Source organism: Filicampus tigris, chromosome 11, assembly GCF_054856515.1.
Source record: "Filicampus tigris isolate MCC_2025a chromosome 11, RoL_Ftig_1.0, whole genome shotgun sequence".
In the NCBI taxonomy this organism is placed as follows: domain Eukaryota; kingdom Metazoa; phylum Chordata; class Actinopteri; order Syngnathiformes; family Syngnathidae; genus Filicampus; species Filicampus tigris.
The window spans coordinates 17,271,295-17,287,466 of NC_141227.1; the positions used below are offsets into that span (position 1 = coordinate 17,271,295).

At 41.5% G+C, this 16,172-nt stretch overlaps 1 protein-coding gene across 3 annotated transcripts in view; it reads right to left on the bottom strand.

Annotated features, from left to right (window-relative positions):
* slc8a1b (solute carrier family 8 member 1b) overlaps window positions 1–16,172 on the bottom strand; it is a 163,820-nt gene that overhangs the window by 115,670 nt on the left and 31,978 nt on the right. Inside the window, exon 1 of one of the 3 annotated variants that reach the window (XM_086045223.1) lies at window positions 12,200–12,286. The exons of the other annotated variants lie outside the window; for them this stretch is intronic. The gene's annotated coding sequence lies outside the window, so the exon portion shown is untranslated. Of the gene's footprint in view, window positions 1–12,199; window positions 12,287–16,172 lie in introns of those variants that run through there. 3 annotated transcript variants of the gene reach the window in all.

The following is a 16,172-nucleotide window of genomic DNA, read 5'->3' on the forward strand; positions in this document are numbered from 1 at the left end:
CCTGCAAATTGCCAAAATGCCCACTTTAAATCAAAATGTCAGACTTCCTGTGACTTTTTGAGCATGGCTTCTAAAGACTTTTTCGTGGGTTTACACAAGAGGCACATGCCTACCAAATTTCAAATCCAAGATAGCCTTCACGCCGCATGCTTAGCCCCTAGCATTAATCATAGTTCATGAATTGTGTATGTGTGCGCCCCTACTTTGTCTGAGGGATCATTTCAAGGCCGGGCAGACATGGTGCCTAATCATTTTGAGGTTTGCTTAACCTTTCAAAAAGGATTGGTTTCCACCGGGCTTTGTCTGCAACCACCACAATGTGACAGAGACAAGAAAAAATAGGTGAGGCCAGAGGACTAAGAGTTTCGTTAGTAAAGACATTTGCCACTTTGTTTTCTTTCATCTTTTCGCCATGTTTCTTTCAGTTTCTACTTTAAGAGGAAGTAAAGTTTTTCCCAAGGAGTCAAATCCGATAAAAGGAAGTGTGAAATAGGAAAGTCAAAGGGGACTACACTAATGTTACAAAAGTTTGGGATTTTCCATTTTGGTTTTAGATTACATATAGTTTTGCTCATTAGTTTATAAAAAGGTTGTGCTAGTTTTTATTCATTTTTATTTTAGGAAAATTCTTGGTTTTACTTTTATTTTGTGTTAGCTTTAGTTTTACATGAGGTTTTTATCAGTTGCCAGATGAAAAAAATAGTCGCAATAAGTGCAGTGGTACCTGACATACAAGTTGAAGTCATTCAGTGACCAAGTTTGTAACTCAATTTAATTTATATCAAATAAACTCTTCCCCCGTTGAAATTAATTGAAATGCCATTAATCTGCTCCAGTCACTCCCCCCAAAAAATCTAAAAAAAACCCCAAAAAAACAAATAAATTTTAAGTGTTTTTAATAATAAAAAAAACTACTGTATTGTATAAACTGTTTTTCTAAAGTATTACTGTAAGCGTCCATGTGTGCCTTTACGGGGTGTGGTCTGGTGAGCTCAAAAGATACCATTTTAAGAAATGGTTTCAGTTAGGAAATATGAACAACTATCCACAAAACCCAAAATCAAAAACATCACAGCTACCATTAAAAGATTTAAAATCAAACCCAAAACAAGCTTAAAGATGAAATATATTAATAAGGATGTTTTAATTAGTTTTGTGAACACACAAGTGTCTGTTTTTTAACCCTCCTTTTTATTTTGATGTTTGTTTGTTTTTTTCAATTCTAATTTTCATTATTTGATCCGTTTTTGTTAACAATAGTAACCTAAGAGAACACTCCGCTCTTTGACAGCAACTGCAAGCGAAGCCCGAAGCACTTAAGCACTGACGGCCAGTGACAGCTTTGACTTATACAAGACTCGTATATATCCCCGCACACATACAGCGAAATGATTGTGGTCAGTGACAGGGGGCAAATTGAGCACTCTTGCCTCTGTCCTATACCTTCTTCCCTCAAGGCGCCCTGATCCTGTGACAAAGACCCCTCAGGGGCCGCAAGTCTGCCGGACGCTGACGTCTGATTGTTGACAACGTGTCCCAAAGGCACAAACACTGACAACAACAAGCAATTCTCCTTCTTCCTCCTTGGATTTGTTGTTGTTGCTTTTTCTTGGTACATATTTTGCCCCAAAACATACTTCAGCTGTGTCATAAGGAAAGTCGGAAAACATGAGCCTCTGACACCAAGTTCGCCTCTAACAAGAAATTGACTGGATGTGTCTATCCTAACAGGACGCATGAAAAAGTCCCAAGAATCCATGGCTGAAAATGAAAAAGGCATCTTTCCATTTTGGCCTGAGGAAGCCATTTTGGGCGGCACGGTGGTCGACTGGTTAGCACGTCCGCCTCACAGTTCAGAGGTCGTGGGTTCGATCCCGGCTCCGGCCTCCCTGTGTGGAGTTTGCATGTTCTCCCCGTGCCTGCGTGGGTTTTCTCCGGGCACTCCGGTTTCCTCCCACATTCCAAAAACATGCATGGTAAGTTGATTGGATACTCTAAATTGCCCCTAGGTGTGATTGTGAGTGCGGATGTTTGTCTCTGTGTGCCCTGCGATTGGCTGGCAACCAGTTCAGGGTGTCCCCCGCCTACTGCCCAAAGACAGCTGGGATAGGCTCCAGCACGCCCCGCGACCCTTGTGAGGAGAAGCGGTACAGATAATGGATGGATGGAAGCCATTTTGACATTAAAGTTGGATCCGAAACGAAGAAAAAAAAATTGTTGACACGATATTAGATGGATGCGTGTATCATAAGAGGACACGTGAAAATGTCTGAAATTGAACAGGAAGTCGTCCATTTTGACTTAAGGCAACCATTTTGGGCAAAATCCAGGGCTTATATTTTGAAAGAATCCTACCAGGGAATTCATCCAAATGAACCCGGGAAGGAATACTAGACACAAAATGTCCACGTTTTTTGCCCACACAAGCAAATCTGAGCGGAACATGGTATCAAAGTTTCATGATCTTGTCGAGGAATAGTCATGAAAAAGGAGACACCGGCAAAAGCCTCTAAAGATAATAAAAACAATTTACACTCATGCAGTGGTTCATACACTACACTGTGTTTATGCGGCGCATAGAAACACCAACATACAAAAGATTTGATGGCATTGTAGACACAAGCAATGAAAAAGTCCGTTTTCTGTCATATGTCCCCTTCAAATACACGACATACCAATGAACATTATCCGAACACTTACCGTTAGATAATATTATATTTGGGATTTCACTCACTTTGGGATTATTGTCTGATATTTGCCTTAATGTGGCTTTTGGGCAACATAGCCCAGATTCACATTACCAATAGACTGCATATGAAGGTGTCTTTTAATGAAAAATCGAACCGTTCTGAATCACTCTCACTTTTAATGAAAAATCGAACCGTTCTGAATCACTCTCACTTTGCGGCTGGAATAAGCAACCTTCTCCTCTACTCTTAACATTTATAATGTAGCATGAATTATGAATGAGGCCTACTTTTAGACAAGGGCACTCAAACTTCTATTGATGTAATATGATTAGAGTCTCGGGCGCATTAAAGCAAATGCGTTGATGAATGCTGGACAGCAGTTTAAAGCGAGCACATCCGATAATTAGACGCCAATACAGGCAAATAAACTCGTAAAGGCTTTTTACAAGATCCGCATTCCCTGTAAAATAACAACGTCATCTCTTTGACATTCAGTACGTGTTGTGCAATTTTTGAAACACCCACTCAATCAAATTTATCTACGTTGCATTGAGACGTTCTGTCAGAGTGACAGCTTTCATTTACAAATAGACCGAACGTGACAAGGAGCAAAATTAAGACACTAAGTGAGAAAGATGCAGGCTGTGAAAAAACATCACATTTCTAACCCAGAAATGCTTTTCTTATCAGATTCGTCTTTTTGTTCTTATCTATTCTTGGATTACTCCTCACATGTGATGTGACAGCAAAGGACAACAATAAAACAAGTTCGGTTGCGTTTACTAACACTTGTTTTTTTTTTTTTTCCCACACCGTTTGTCTCGGACCAAGAAAAATGGGCGAGGGGGGCTCTGGATGACCCCCTCAGGAGGCTGCCCGGGCCCAAGCCCCCTCCCTTCCCCCTATTTATTTGTCTTTTTTAAAACGGAAGTCAACCCAAACATTTTTTTTTCAAGAATATGTTCCCAGCAGGGCCACTCGTTGAAACGCGGCATTCTGATTAATTTTGCGTTTGTGGAATATAAATTAAGCAGCAAAATGCACTCGTTTTTAGCCATCTCTTTGGGCAGCCATTTTGTCTTCCGTCGACTGAAAATGACATCACAACTGCTCACAACGACCAATCACGGCTGACCTGTTCTCTGAATCTGAGCCGTGATTGGTCGTTGTGAGCAGTTGTGATGTCATTTTCAGTCGACAGAAGACAAAATGGCCGCCCCCACAGATGGCTAAAAACAAGTGGATTAACACTTATTGTACAAACGCAATATTTATCAGAATCAACTAGTGGGCTTGCATAGAACATATTCTTGTAAAAAAAAATGTTTGCGTTGACTTCTTCTTTAAGGATTTAAACTGTTTTTTGCATTTGACTGGCATGGTAAGCAGACAAAAAGTCATTTTGAGATGATTTGCAATCCCTACATTGACAATGTTATCATGTGAAAAGCCAATAATGTATTCAACATCAATGTGGTACCAACAGACGACACAGGAAGCTCCTGGTCAGATCTGGCAATATTACGGACCACTGAAGTAGATAATTGCTGTCGCCATGGTAACGACAGAGATGCTATTCTGTTCATCACAAACCAGTGTGTCATCAACATATTTTTGAATCTATGGCCCGAAGCTGCATGTTGCTTTTAATCAATGGATTGACTACTGTGCTTCTGCAAGCGGCTTCACTGATAACCACAATCCTCCAACATTATCTCTTGTCGGTTTGTCCAGAAGCGCTGCTACTCACTAAGTGCTCCTGCAGTCAGTCGACTCGTTGGTCTGGGCGCTCGCCGTTGAGGTCTAACAAGCCAACAATAGCAGTTATCTGAGCCGTTATTTATGAAAGGGGGATTTGCTGGTCTCATGTTTAAGTAGCTGGCACGGGAGCCGACAAAGCGACTCGCTAATGCCTTCCTCGCTTCCGCCGCTCTGCCTCAGGAGCGCACAAATAAAAAAAAGGATGCAGGGGCAAACGGATCATCCGTCTTTTTCAACTGCTGTCTTTATTCGCTTTACCTTATGGTCGGTAAAGCTTTTCACTAAAAGAAGTCTTAAATTTTAATCTGACACGCCTCGTGTTAACATGTCCTATGGTGACCTACAAACATACGGGAGACATTTCTCCTTGATGGGTACTTCTTGCTTTTTGGTTGAACCGACTGCAACCGTAGCTTGAGGTGCAGCTCCCTAGGTGGGTCTGGGACTTGATCTGGTGGAGTTTCTTTCAAAGAAGGCCAACAGGAACTTAAAATATCCTGCTTGCCCAGATTTTTATTCGATGACCGGGATACAGGTTAAATAAGCAGTGTTCACATGGTATTAAGATAATTAAATGCTTGGCGGCACCAACTGCTCTTGATTTTTTTTATATTCGACGCTAACGTAATGATTGACTAATTGATGCTTGTTCAGTCAATCCTTGGTTGCATAAACCTTGAAATGTGTGAATCCACAAAACTGTCTTTCAGCGAGGCCTCTGTGTTGTTGTCACGCGATTTGATTTGTGATTAATCAACCTCAAGCTATAAATGTCATTCCAGAGACATGCCAGCTACTCGACTAGTAGTCAACTTTTAGTCCTTTAGTCTTTTTTCAGTTCTCATGTCTGCTTTTTTTTCATGGCAACTGCTTCCTCATGTCAGAAGCTTTACCCCCTGCTCTGAAGTCTCCTTGTCCTTATGATTATCTTGTATCCCATTTCCTGAACCGTCCAGCATCATGAACTCCTTTAATGCAGACTCTTGATTTCCGTGAACTCCAACAGGAGTGAGGAATTTGACTTAACAAACTGAGAAGTCTCAAAAAGTCCGAAATGAATTGTGGCTAAAGTAATCCAAAATGCAGTAGGCTCATGCTATGTAATGTTACGATCAATAATTAATGTTCACCTTGAGTCTAACCTCCTCCGCTGTGTAGACAAAACTGCCAAACAAGTGACAGCGGGCCTTAAATGGTCGCTGACAGGTAGGACGCTTCGTTGCATCTTCAGGTCAGGAAAGCATCAGTGAAAATCATTAAGGCCGCGGATAGCTTACTCTACAATAATAAGATGAGTGACCAGATGAATAATTCAATGGTCATTCAGCGTTAAATCTTGTGTACAAACACTCTTGAGTATCTCACACTCAGCAGGACCCAACATTCCCTGGCAGAGGGCTTAGCGTTGCATGCTTAGTCACAGGACAAATCTGATGATAAGCGTGTGGTTGTGGTGTTTAATCCTACACATCGCAATTTAGGGAGCGCAACAAAAACAGCGCTTACATAACGGGGCACCGCGGGTACGCCTTTTGTTTGTCGTGTGGCAAAAAAAAAAAAAAAACAGGGCTTGAATCATCTCACTCGCGTTCGTCAGGAACGTTCTTTGTTTTATGGCCTCGTTCTGATGTGGGTGGACTCATGCTGAAAATAAGACATCTGCATAACGATATTTACAGTACGCTTATAGAATATGTATATTGATGTGCGTCAATACAAAGCAGGCATAAATGGTGGTTAAAAATAAATATTGCACTGCTGATGGAGAACTGTAACTGCAAAAACCGACCCAAAAAAGTGACACGGGCAAAGAACGATCACCTTTTGCTTTGGTTTTAGGTATTTACCCATGGGTTGGATTTCAGTTTTTACAGTACGAAACTTAAAAAAGCAAACATGAAACATGATGCTAAAGTCTGCTCGAAAGTTCCAGAACAGCGGCAACCTCCCGCCTTTGTGAATTCTGCATTTGTAATGGTCATTTTGACTTCCTCCTTGAGAAAAAAAAATACAGTTTCCCTGGAAACAATGCTCTTTTGTTGGACGGCGGCATGCTGCTTGGCAGAAGCCGGACATAGCGAACTGCCAACTAGTGGACTGCTTCTTGGCCAGGTAAATCAGCCTTCGGGCAACTGGCCGTGTCACGTTAACGACACATGGCCAACAACCTTTAGTGGAGCTGCCAGGAATGTTTGTGTTACTTTGAAGGGACCAGCCAGTCTACTTGCTCATTTGTAGCTGTCCGGCTGAGCTAATATGTCACGCTTGTCCAAGATCACAACTTTTTCCTCCTCATTTGCAAAAGTGAAAGAGACTCCCAAAATAAGTTTGCATATAGTGGTTACCGTCAACGGTCTGACAACCTCCAAGCAATTACTCAGCATTTTTCCGGAATGGCTTTCTACAAATTCAGACCCTTCAGATATGAAGCAAACTGATGAATATAATCAGACCAAATCAAATATACCAGTTGGAAGTTGGCACAATTCCATTTAGCAGAAAGTGATCCGAACTTCAACCAAAACCGTTGACTGATAGAACCCGTCCTCAGTTTAGAAAGTTTTGGTAATGGTGGTAATCACGAGTGTGCTAACCGCTAGGCTAAGAGCCCGGGAGTGAGGTTCACACAAGGCCTTTTGCTCGCCAGTTACTTTCAGTTAGTGTGAAATAAACCAAACTAGCTTGGAAGTGGGAATGTTTACAAAACCCATCGATTGATTGGTGCAAGAGAGAGATGAGCTGAAGTTCGGAGTTCAGAGAGTTCAGATTTGCACAGAAAGCATCTCACCTACTGGCCACCCTGCCTGAGGCCATTATCACCAGAAGAATCTGCCGATTACGATCGCTTACATTTGCATTTTGCCTTCATAAAACCCTTTTGCCGCTTTTATGCGCAGGCAGAGCAAGGCCGATGGTTATCTCGCGTTTGCCACTTTTTGGGCCGGCTACCGCTTGCTTCTTATTTTATTCCTGCAGACAAATTTCTCGCTCGGAGCGGTGATTCATGTCCGAAAAGCAAACGCAAAGAGACATCCATTGCTTTGGACCCATCTATTATTCTCTGCGTATGTGACACTTTTATATAAGCTGCTGCTCTCCAGCCTTTTGAATGCAATCATACGAGCTTGACAGGGAAAGAGTCATTTGATGGTTAAGTGTTAATTTGGTATACTGAATACGCGCCAAATGGTAAAACCACGGGCTTGATACCTCAATTTTGCAATCACCGACACACTCACACCGGCTTTTGCATCTGCCTCTCTTGTCTCTCTTGACCTTACCCGTCATCCTTTTCCTGTTTGTCTCCATTCTACCTTTCATTCACACGGCATTAAAAATAGCCACAGTCGCTAGCTGGCCGGCTTCATCTGGCTTGTGTTTACCGTTGCTCGTGAATGTAAGCACGGCGGATTGACGCGGCTCTTTGATTCTTTTTCTGCACCTTCAGCAAAATCGCCAAAGCCCTACAGGCTGCCGTGCGTGTTTGTGTGTGTACGTGATACGAGGAGATGATACATTTGGTAGAAAGGGTAACCACCTGTCCGCTTTGGAACAAAAAATAAAAATTGAAATAAAAAACCCAGTGAAAGACTTGGAAATTGATGAAAATGTGGCAGCTCAGTGTCCATTGGTTAGCATGTCTGCCTCACAAGTTTGAGGTTCTGGGTTTGAATCTCTATCTAGCTTGACTTAGTGGCGGGGTTTTAATGCTTTATATGCAAGTCTGACTTCAGATAACACTCCTCACCAAAAAAAGCCCCCCAAAATATAACTCCAGGCTAACGTCTCATTTTTGGACATATACATTTGGTAATCCAATTTACATACCACAATCATCTTTGAGTTCATCTTCCACTGCCATACTGTTCATGGTGTCAATCAATTACTGGTCGGATGTCACATTTTGATACACTTCAAGATGAAGTCAAGACTTTTCCATCTTGACTGGTACTACAAAGACGAATGGATTAGCATTTGGACAGTTGACAAAGCAGCTGACTATTTTTAGCCAGTTGGAGAAAAACGCTGTCGACGAGGCTATGATTCGCAGAAGAAGAAACAGCACAGGATTAGCTCCCAGTCCACTGCATCCATTAAGGATTTTTGTTAGCGCTCTGCCGGATGTAATTCGCAAGTAATTATCTTCAAACCTTCAGGGATTATTGGCCTATGTCCAACAAGGTCTTGGTTGAATTGAACACACAACTGAAGCTACAATCAGACAAGGCGTAAACAGTCAAATCGAGAGCACCACTGATTTGGTCATCTCAAACAAAAAATGAGCAATTGTTGGAAATAATGGCCAAAATTGATCTCTTTTCCGCAGCCACGAACGTGAGCACTTTCCATTTTCTTTGTGGATTTTTTCTTTTCAATGCATATCATCATCACAATGGAAAACACTAAACTTTAGCTAACAATCACCATGGCAACCACATGGAGTGGATGCCGCGCTTTGAGCATTTAGTTTCTACAACACTCACCAAATCAAATGTACGCAATACTTTAAAAAAATCTTTTTAGTCGTGACCTTGTCATTGGCATTCACTTTTTAAAATATTTTTGAAAACATACATTTTTCCCCCCATTCCTTTGCAGACATATGCCATAAAATCAAATTTCATACTTTCTCAAACACTTGCAAATGAACCGTGACAATAATAAGGACGTTTTCCATGTGAAGCCAACATTGTTCAGTAGCAACTCAAAGTGAGCGCAATTATTCGTATGCATCAGCTTGCTTGGCATTTTTGTCGCAGTCAGTGAGGTCCTGCGGCTGTATGTCCGATAATGACCTTTGTTAATAAAATGCGCCAACGCTGTCGAACGTGTTGATGTTGACACAGAAATGCAAAACAGACCGCCTCCCCCAAACATTTCCTCACCACGCTAATAATTCAATAGCATCCGATGTAAAAAGCGCACAAGCCCGCATGCGCTCTAAGTTGTCATGTTTGCGGAGCCTGGTCTCACCTCCGGCACCCCGACGAGCGCTAATGGCCAATTTCAATTCGGGACTTGACTTTGGCATCACTGGAGACTGCGCAATTAACGCTGTGAGCCGGGCTGCAACCAACAATGTCAGGGTCAAATTACCGCGATGCCGGAAGCCCGGTTTGCACGCAAGTATCGGGATTGGATGACAACAGCGGTGACCTTGGCAACAACCCATTATCGAGGGGGGGGGTTGGGGGCTCTCTAGAGACGAATCGGGAGGGTGGTGGAAGACTGCGACAATCTTGCCTTCCCTCTGAGGGGTTTGGCTGCCCCTGCGGGGAGAAGCTAAACGATAACCACAAAGAGGCTTTAACTGCACTTCTATTGAGGGATCCCCTTTTCCGTCTCCTCCGCTGTCACGGCAACCGTTGCCATGATGCTGACTGGACCAGATCACCTTGTCACCTCGCCTCCACGCTTTCTTTTTACGCATTTCCCTTTTCTTTCTCACTACGTTTAAAAGTCACACACACTAACATAGGAACACGCTGACTATTTGTCCAACAATCAAAGGCTTACACAAACACAAGGATGCCAGGTGACAACGGGAAATTAGTGAGGGGAAATTCAAGGTCACGATAACATCAGATGGGAGAGATACTAATGTATAAGCGCATCTTGTCTCAAAGAAGAAATGCAGTTATCCCAGCGGTGGGAGCAGTTGCATGAGGGAGATGATAACTGCCTGCATGGGTGCACAATGAACCCCCGCATTCTCGCGGGTTTGCTTATGCTCGAATGTTTTTCCAAAATGTTTTCAAATTCTTTTTTTTTAGGGGGGGGTGAGGCTGATGCCAATTTTTGGCATAAAAAGATACTGCTTACCGATTAATCGGCTGATTACCTATAAAATATATATAATGCATGAACTACTCCCATATAACCCCATTTATTAACTGTAATTTAAAAAAAAATTAAGGTTAGAATCTGCCTAGCGTTTAAAAAAAAATCCTCCACGAGTTAAAATACGACAAACCAAAAGGTGAAAAGTGTTAAAAAAAAGTACCGTAAATCCTATAAAACAATACTACCCTAAAAACATTGAAAGTTACGCAAGACACAATAACAACAGTGTGAAAATAAAATAATAAATTAAAAAAAAAAAGAGAAGAAAGGAAAGAAAAAAAATACCGTTAACACTCTGTGCAGATTAAAATAAGACTGCAAAAAATTGATAGCGATCAAATAATAGGTCAGCGGCGGTACGAGAATGCGTCTAGTTCCTGAACTAGCTCTTTCACGTGTAACACAGAAGCGCTAAACAAATGAATGTTTCTTTTCCATGATCGGCTGAATTGGAAAGCTGTGACGGCACAGTGGGACAAATTGATTGATGGCGGCATTGGCCATCTTCAGCCTCTGTGCTTTTTTTTTTTTCCCCCACCATAAAAGCACAAGCCCCATTCTCCATGCGTGCATCTACCGCTTAATCCTTGAGTCCTTTTTCACCCACCATACCCCCCTCCCCACGCTGCTGCTCTCATTACGCAATCATTTCATACGCACACACTACAGCCGAGTGGTAGACAAACAACTGCGGCGAAGGCCCTACAGAAAGACATCAGATATGCAGGAAGGCAATGACAGAGAAGTAGATGTGAGGACTATCTATTTGCGTATATGTCTCTCCTCGTCTTTCCCTCACTTGTCAGCCTCCCGTTAATGGTCGTTACGAGTTCCTTGCTCCAGGCAGATGGCCCAACAGGAGGTCTTCTCATCTCCGCTGCCAGGAATTTTGCTTGTGGACGTGATTGCTGACGTTTTTAGATTGTTTATGATGGTATATTGAAAAAAAAAAAACACTGTTCTACGACATGCTTTGCTCACAATAACACCAAGGATGAATAATTACAGCACACTTTTTGTCATCTAAACCGCCCTGTTGAAATCAGACAATTTTAGGGGGACTGTCCTGTCTTATGCAAATTCACCCACTGCCCCCAATGCTGTGGGATGGACAACCCCGAATCTATGTCCTAGGAGAAAATTGGTTATAAGAGTAGCTGCTTCTAAATGTGTGCATCCAACATCATGACAGGCAACTCTGTTTAGCTTTTGGCTTCAAGATGGACGCTGTTGCTTGAAAATGGCAATTCTTCACCCACGTGGCTCCCAAGTCATGGGTGTGTGATCCCCCTGTATTTAGAACACAGCTTTTGCCAAAGTACATTGAAATTCAACTCGCATGTCATAGTATCACTGCATGGCTGTTTTGAATTCGAACAATGTTGTACTCCTACCTTCGGATTCCAAGCGTTTGTATTTTCCGTAGTGCTTTTCACATTTGCCGATATTGCATTTTATGGAAACGGCTCTAGACATTTTATCATATTTAAATTTTGTTGGCATCAGCCATAAGGCGCTAATGACTTGTTAAAAGAGTACATGCCGGAGTGGTTTCCGCTTTAAAGCAACAGTTGCATCATAAGCAGTCTGCCGGGGGACCACACGGCTTGCTTTTGTACCGTGGAGCAGCTGATTCCCCCCTGAACCCCTTACCCCACCCCCAAAAAAAGATAAAAAATACAAAAGATCAGTTTGTCCCTGGAGACTGTGGGGATGATGTATGAGCTATAGGTCACCCTTTGAGAACACGGTAATAAAAGATTATTTTCAGGCTAACCACAACAAAAGCTGTTTGGATCTTATAATGGGATTAATCAATAACCAATTGTACCGTTTCTCACAATAAGACGACAATAGTGAATGTGACACTGCATTATCAACATGAATAAGGAAAGTAAGGTGACCTCGTAGAAAGAACGGCACCGGGAAGGAGCCGAGTCTTGGGTAGCCTGCGCATGGTCGCTGAAGGGTCCTGGTTTGTCAGTGACAGCTGGCATCGTACACGCCTGCGGGCAAATGCCAAGACGGATCAACAGCAGAGCCACTGAGGGGACCGGACAGCTTTTTACTAAAGACCTGAAAAGACATCCCTCCCTCATTATTTTTTGTGTAGTGAGGGGTTTGATGTTGTTTCAAATATTGTTAGCCTGACATAAAAAAACATAAATGGTCAGTTTTAAAAAAAGATATATATATTGGTGTCCTCTAATTCTGGAACAAGCTGTATCAACAAGTACAACAATAATTTCTATTGAACGATACAGAACTGAAATGTTATTGCAAAGATCATCAGGTGATGTGCTCCCGACCATTCCATGCTGACGACACCACAACACCTGCATGTTTCCATCCACATAAACACATTATTAATCTCCAACCATCTGCATGCTGACGAACCAAATGTCAACATGCAACAACACATTTTCCATGTGTCATTTACTGTATGCGGGCAGAAGTACTCGTTGTACAATTCGCATTTGCCACTCATGTATTGCTACCGTCACTCCGTTTATTCAGAGTGATTGAATTAAGCTGACCAAAAGGACAGTAAGTGGCTTCCATCCCTGTGCACCATCTAAATTATTGATTGAATTCTTGTTTAAAACACAAGTTCAATCTGTTTGTATGTGTCATACAAAAGGGGTCAGGGATAGGTTTCTTAAAGTCCGCTTGCATTAGTTGGCAGCTAGCTGACTGACAAACTAAGAAAACAAAGTTTGGCAATCATAAAATTAAATTCTGGCTAGCATTGCTTAGCGGCTCACTGGGTCGTTATCAATAGTGTAATAAATGGTGGAAAGATGTTAAGGAAAAAAAAATACATGTCTCTATTGTCCAAAACTAGTTGTTTGATATTTATATTTATTACCGGTATGCATATTCTATTGTCATAATCATAACATTTCGAATGTGTCCATGAAATTGCTGGCCAGTCTGTCACTATGCGATAACCGCCGATAATGCGATAATACAATTTCCATTCATTTCATTGGGGCATGTTGATTTGAGATATGAGTGTTTTGAGTTACAAGCATGGTCACGGAATGAAATCAACTCATAAGTCAAGGTGCCATTGTATTGTTCTTATGTCAAAACCAGATGTTGGTTTACACGTGTAGCATTTTTTTGTAGTTTGTGCAGTTTTCCAAAATGGTCGACAAAAAAGGTTGATTTCCTAAAAGCGTCTTATGCAACGGCGGCCTAAAGTAACCTTATGATGGGGCGATGATGTCACCTAGTCTATGACGCTCTCTGGCTGGGGGGCAGCCATGAAACAAAGACTGTCACTGCACTGTCACTAAGCTTCCCTGGGTAGGGCTGATATAGTTTGACACTTTTTCATAAAACTCCATGCACTTTAGGCTACGAGGCGGATGTTTCCGCCAATCTGTCCGGACGTAACTAAGCTATTTTACACGGTGACTGCGACCAGACGTTAGATTGCACCGCGCCCATGAATAATGTAGGGTGTTCGCTCAACTGTTGATAGATTGCGTCCGACGTGAATCAGAGCTTCGTCTTCGGTAATGGCTTTCACCGCCATTGTCTAGTTCTGACATTATCACGCCTTCGCCTCGCAGATTTTCAATGAAAAAAAAAAAAATGCAGTAGAGATGAAAAGAAGCCTTTGAAATCCCTAACTCATGACGTCATACTTCACGAAAGACAACTGTCTCTGCTGGCACCACTGGTAAACAAGTCCTTTAATTGTCATTTGAAAAAGGTAGAGCCCTAAAGAAAACAGCTAAATGGCTTAACTGACGATTTTAGCCTTTTTCTCTACCGCAGTAGGTTGACTGTGAGAAGTGTCAGTCGAAAAGATGTTACATAAGCTAATTTGCTTTCAAGGGAGATGGAATGCCAACTTTCTCACTCCTAAATAAGGGACAGGTGCACGGTGCCACGGTGGTGTGAGCATGATGTATGAATTTGGGATTTTTTTCAAATTTTCACGTGAATGTGGTTTCCGCATTCACGTAAAAATAAGAAAAGATGGAAAAAAAATGGACAGTGTTTTTCACAGGACAGCGACGATATGACACCTCATATGAAACCAATTTGGCTCTTTTCAACAAAAAACGGGTGTAAGAAATCTGAAATGTAAAAGAGGGGTGTGACTGACCAAATTTATTTTTTCCATGGATACTTTTGGCTGCTTTTGACTGACTCGAGCAGTCATCTGTCCTTTTGCGCAGCCAGAGAGAAGTCCTTACATGACAAGTGGAGTGATTGACGCTTTATCTGATCTATGATCTGTCATGTGTAGTACCGAGAGTCTCCAGTAGGAGCGCTGTAATGTGCTATCACTGTTTAAGACCAGTAATGTATGTTCGAGCAAGTCTACAAGTAAAACACATTGAGCTGCCAACCCACCCGTGTCCGTCGTTATTGACAATCGATCGCCATCCAAAGCTTTACTAAAAGCATCTTATATTACAGGATCGGTAGATTGCAGTTTTCTGTATTTGCAAGAGTTGGTAGTCAATATACGGGACATTTACAAACTAAATTAGCCCAATATACGGGACGTCCCGGCTAATACGGGACAGTTGGCAGCCCTAGTTGACACTAGCTAGAAGTTTAGCTATTATGTTTAGCTAAATTACAAAGCTAAACCAAATAAAATTCACATGGATTATTTAGAAGGAAATCAACAAAAACCTAACCCGTTCGCGCTTTATCCGGTGGTGCAACCCTAAACACATTTTTTGTCATCGTTTTCAGTTCAAGTCAGAAGTAGCGGATCACTTTGTACCAGTACCTTTACAAACATTATGAAAAGGTACAAAAAGAAGCCTTTGAAGTCTTGGTGCTATTACACATCAGCTAACTTGATTTTTTAAAAACAGGAAAGACCATCCGTAAAACTCAAGATAGCTTGGGTTACCACGAGCAGGGTGCGAGCTTCAACAAATTAGGCATAACAAAAATAGGTCATGTTGAAGTAACATTGCAGTGCAGGAGCGTGTCTATCTCACACTGTTACTCGAATTGTCTCATATTGACACAGGTGGCTTTGCAGAGCTTGAAAGCACAGTCGCACGAAAGTTGAATATGAAGTTAAGTTATAATGCAGGCTTAAGGATGTCAAATTTAGCCCACTTGGTCAAAATTTAAGACCTCCTCTTTATTAAAGGTGACGGAGCTAAGACACAGGCGCATTATTATACCATATTCATTGAAAACATTTTGAGCTATTTTTCAAAAATAAAATACACAATGTAGATTGCTTTTTGCAGGTAGCATTTATTAATGCAAACTACCTAATTCTACCTTATCTAAATGCAACAAAATTAATCTTTCTCTACTTGAGGACTTAATGTGGAATTATTTACGCTTTTAAATGATATGTTAAAGAATTTACATTTTTGATAACGATTAAGGCCAGGAATCCGTTTTTTAAGGATCTGCTGATCAGAAAACATCTTTTGAATTAAAAAAAAAATGTGACATTTACCAAAATGCGACATGGGAGGTTTTGGCCGAAGCCAGTGAAATGCAACGTATAATTCTAGTTTATCTAAATATACGGCAACATGAAACTTATTCTGCCAAAGGATGATTATGGCCTAAAATGAACATTTTCGTAACTTTTCACAGATCCGTGGCTACCCTGATGAGGCATTCTATGCAAAAATTAACATTTGACTTCTTCATTTGACCTCTTTTAATACAGTACAATATGACTACACCCATCTGACATTTTTCGGCAATTACAGTAGTACATATATATGTTCCCAAGCTCCATAATGGTATGCTTAAACGAATGGCCACATGTTCCAGTACTTTTCTGTCCAACGTATGCACATTGATTGAGGACTTGTTCTTGGCTTTTGATATTCACTTTAATAAGCCACAGGGCAAAATGCGGCATTG